Below are 5,197 nucleotides of genomic sequence, written 5' to 3' on the forward strand. Positions count from 1 at the left end.
ATTAATGTGGTAGCATGACTAGCTTGCCTGAGTTTTAAAATAAATGCATGAGATTGATTGATGTTCTTTATGTATTTTCTTGTGGAAAATATGGTGGAAAAAGACAAGTAGATCTTTGTGCCTAGAGTATTGACCTCTGGATCAGTTCACATCCTTCCCCGATCCCAATTGTTCCTGAGACATATCATCTGACACTCCTCTGGAAAACTCTCTAAGATTATAAATTGCATGGACAGAGTGACATAACTTGCCCAGAATCATACAATTATTGACAATCAAGTTTAGAATACACCTCTTTTCACTGCCTGTACATTTCTCTTTACATTGTATCATAGTGTCTTTCTTTAAAGAAAGAAACAAATGAACAACAAAAAAAGTCTTACTTTCTGTTTTAGTAACAAATCTAAGAGAGAAGGACAAGAGCTGGGAAAACAGGATGAAGTGACTTACCCACTTAAGAAGTGTCTCAGGACAGATTTAAATACAGGCACCACAATTCCAGGCCTCACACCCTGACCTGGATTGTCTTTCTTTTTTTTAAACCCTTATCCTCCAACTTAAAATCAATACAATCTATTGGTTCCAAAGCAGATGAATTGTAAGGCATAGGAACTGGGGGTTAAGTGACTTGCACAGAGTCACACAGGTAGGAAGTGTCTAAAGCTAGATTTGAACCTCAGACCTCCTGTCTCTAGGCCTTACTCTCAATCCACTAAGACATCCAGCTGCTCCATCTGCCTTGTTTGTCAAAGTCATGACCTACAGAGGAGTGAAATCATAGGATTGTGATGGTGAACCTTTTAGAGGTAGAGTGTTGGGCCATTCCTCCATCCCACACTCCAAGCAGAGTGCATCCCAGGCTCCCCACCAGAGACCACCTGCAGTGCCCCTTTACCCTCAAGTGCCCTGTCCCCTCCTTAACCCACATAAGAGAGGGAGATAATGCTCCCACTGGGCTACTAGGTAGAGGGTCAGGTGAAGTGAGAAATATCCTCAGCAAGAGTAGAACAGGGGAGAGGAGTGGCCCAAGCTCTCTGCTCCCCTCTAGCTCTGCTTCCTGTGAACCACCCACCTTACATGCTCTGTGTTTCCATTGGCTACTAGGTAGAGGGGTGGGGCATGTGAAAAAATGTCATCAGGCTCAGTGGAGAAGGAGAGGGGAATAGCTCCACCCTAGTGACTTAGCCTTTCTAGTAGTGAAATGGGAGGGGGGAGGCTGAGTGATCACAGAAAGCACTATGCTTACCATATTTGACACCTGTACCACAGGTTCACCATCACTATAATAGACCAAAGTCCTTATTTTATGTTAACAGATCATAAAACAAATGAAAGATCAGAGAGATTTGGTGATTTGCCACAGATCACAAAGCAAGTACAAGAGATGAGATTCAAAAAATTCTAACATGTGTAACACTAAAAGGAGAGGAAAAATGGGCAGCTGGGTAGCTCAGTGGATTGAGAGCCAGGCCTAGAGACAGGAAGTCTTAGGTTCAAATCCAGTGTCACACGCTTCCCAGCTGTGTGCCCCTGGGCAACTCACTTGACCCCCATTGCCCACCCTTATCACTCTTCCACCTATGAGCAAATACACAGAAGTTAAGAGTTAAAAAAAATTTTTAAAAGGACAGGAATTGCATTGTTTTATCTCCATGACAAATAAAAGTTGCCTTTAATGATAGAAAGAAACACTCATTAGAGGAAATCCAAGATAGGAAGGAGAAAACATCATTGAGAGCCTTCATGTGGGCATAAAAGAAGGGGAAAGATAGAAAAAAAACAACGGATGTGTGTTATAAACAAAAGGGCCTAGGAAGATATAGATAAAGTGATATGAATGCATCTATGTATTCTCCCTGTAAGAGGGAGATTTTAGGTATTATATAGATATAGTTTTAAGGTGTGGCCACCAGGAATCAATAATTCAGATTGATTCCATAATTAAAATAGACCCAAGTCAAGATAGGGTTTAAGGTAGTTTATTTACAATTAGGAAGAGTAGAAGGCAAAGGAAATAGAGAGAGGGAGAGGCTAGTCCAGGCCTGCAGAGGCCTGGACAGAGAGAGAGAATTAAAAGGCTAATTAAACTAGATTACATGCCACAAGGCCTTAGCAATCAGAGACGCAAGAAGCCTACTTAAGGTAGAGAGTCTAGAAAAAGCCAAGGTAGGCCAAGGAAGTCAGCCTTACTTACCCACGTGACCATTCAGAGTGGAAGCAGCCTGAGGTCTCAGCTGAGATCCTTCAGCACCAAGTTCAAAGTGGGAACTCCCAAACAGGAAGTTGCCCACATACTTGAAGAGATAGTGTCTTTCATCACTTCCTGTGGGTCCATCTCTAATTCAAGTGGAAAAATGGCAGCCTCTACACTGATTTGGACTGCCCAAAGGGTAGTCCCTTGTTCTTGACTTCTTACTTATTCTCACGTGTGGGTAAATCATCTCCCCTCCCCATTAAGGGAGGTGGGGATGACATTATCTCTGGTGGCTAGAGTTTTGACTATGAATGGGCAAGAGCTAATTCCATTTACACACCCTAGTTGCAGATGATGGAGGAACACCAACCCCAATCACCCTTGATAGTTGTTATAATTACCCCTTTTCTCTAACACTGCCCAGGGAGGACCCCGAAAGGTTAGGTCGATGGGCCCTTTTAGGCCCAACCTGGGGTTGGGTAAATTATTATAGGACTTTTGATTTGCCTTGGATCAGGTTTGATATCTGACTGCATTGACTCCCTCCCCAAAGGTCATGACATAAAAACCACTCATGAAGGTACTTGATAAACTCAATTTATCTATAATCAGGGAAAGGATAAGCAGGACAAAGAATAGGGATTAGAGACCCTATCAAGCTAGTATCTATAACTAGTTGATAATCAGGACTAGTGGCTATTGACCTAGTAGAAGCTAGAGCTTTATTCTCCACTACACCTCTGGCCCAGCCTGGCCACAGCCAAGCCAGAGAATAGGGACTGCTATTGAGGCAGCTGTGTTGGTGATATTGTTCTCTCAGCTTTCTCACTATCAGTGTTTGGTGATGCACTAACTCTCACAGTCTTCAGGAAATATTCAGATTCTTACTACCCTCTTCACATAAACTGTATATATCTAAAACCATCAACAAGCATAATACAAAATATAGCATCCATTCCTATTGAAAACATTGAAAACTATAGGAATAGAAGGACCCTTCCTAAAAATAATAAACAGTATATACCTAAAACCATCCACAAGCATTATATGCAATGGGAATAAATTAGAAGCCTTCCCAATAAGATCAGGAGTGAAACAAGGATGTCCATTATCACCTCTATTATTCAACATAGTACTAGAAACACTAGCAGTAGCAATTAGAGAAGAAAAAGAAATTGAAGGTATCAAAATAGGAAATGAGGAGACTAAGCTATCACTCTTTGCAGATGATATGATGGTCTACTTAAAAAATCCTAGAGATTCAATGAAAAAGTTAATAGAAATAATCAACAACTTTAGCAAAGTTGCAGGATAAAAAATAAATGCACATAAATCATCAGTATTTCTATGTATTTCCAACACATCACAGCAGCAAGAGAAACACCATTTAAAATCTCCTTAGACAATACAAAATATTTAGGAATCTATCTACCAAAACAAACACAGGAATTATACAAACACAACTACAAAACATTTTCCAAACAATTAATACTAGATCTAAACAATTAGAAAAATATTTATTGCTCATGGGTAGGACAAGCTAACATAATAGAAATGACTGTTCTACCCAAATTAATTTACCTATTTAGTGCCATACCTATCAAACTACCAAGAAACTTTTTTACTGAATTAGAAAAAAAAGTATAACAAAGTTCATTTGGAATAACAAAAGATCAAGAATATCAAGGGAAATAATGAAAAAATCATGAGGGAAGATGGTCTAGCAGTACCAGATATTAAGGGGTACTATAAAGCAGCGGTCATCAAAATGATATGGTACTAGATAAGAGACAGAAGGGAGGATCAGTGGAATAGACTTGGGGTAAGTGACTTCAGCAAGACAGTGTATGATAAACCCAAAGAGCACAACTTTTAGGACAAAAATCCACTATTTGACAAAAACTGTTGGGAAAATTGGAAAACAATATGGGAGAGATTAAGTTTAGATCAACATCTCATGCCCTGCACCAAGATAAATTCAGAATGGGTGAATGCCTTGAATATAATGAAGGAAACTATAAGAAAATTAGGTGAACATAGAATAGTATACCTGTCAGATCTATGGGAAAGAGAAATTTTTAAAAACAAGCATAGATAAAGAGACTCATACAAAAAATTTATAGCCACGCTTTTTGTGGTGGCAAAAAACTGGAAAACCAGGGTATACCCTTCAATTGGGGAATGGCTGACCAAATTGTGATATATGATGGTGATACAATACTATTGTGCTCAAAGGAATAATAAACTGGAGAAATACCATGTGAACTGGAACAACCTCCAGGAATTGATGCAGAGTGAGAGGAACAGAGCCAGAAGAACATTGTACATAGATACCAACACACTGTGGTAAAATAGAATGTAATGGACTTCTGTTCTAGCAGCAATGAAATAAACCAGGACAATTCTGAGGGATGGTTGGAAAAGAATGCTACCCACATTCAGAGGAAGAACTGCAAGAGTGGAAACACAGAAGTAAAACAACTACTTGATCACATGAGTTAATGCGGATATGGTTGGGGATGTAGACATAAATGACCACACAAATGCAACTATCAATAATATGTAAATAAGTCTTGATTGATCACACATGTTAAAACCAGTGGAATGCATTTTGGATATGGAGGGGAGTGAAGGGGAAAGTGAAAACATGAATCATGTAACCATGGAAAATTTTTCTAAAAAAATAAAATATTCAAGTTTGAAAAAAAATGTGCCCACTAGGGGGTGATATGGTTTAATCTTCTGACTTTCCCTACTCACCAAGTATGGATAGCTGTCCACGGATCAGAGAAAGCATAAGGCATCACGGTTTACAGGAAGCGATGTACCCAAATACTACAAAGCATGAACTCATGGTGAGAATTACATTCGCCAAAACATTCAATGATCAAATAGGAAGAAAAATTAAAATACTTGAAAAAACATTAAATATAGGATCTTAGATTGAATGTAATATGCAAGAGCTCCATTGATAATCAAAACAGAGAAGACAGACTATAACAG

Source organism: Gracilinanus agilis, chromosome 2 (assembly GCF_016433145.1).
Source record: "Gracilinanus agilis isolate LMUSP501 chromosome 2, AgileGrace, whole genome shotgun sequence".
In the NCBI taxonomy this organism is placed as follows: Eukaryota; Metazoa; Chordata; class Mammalia; order Didelphimorphia; family Didelphidae; genus Gracilinanus; species Gracilinanus agilis.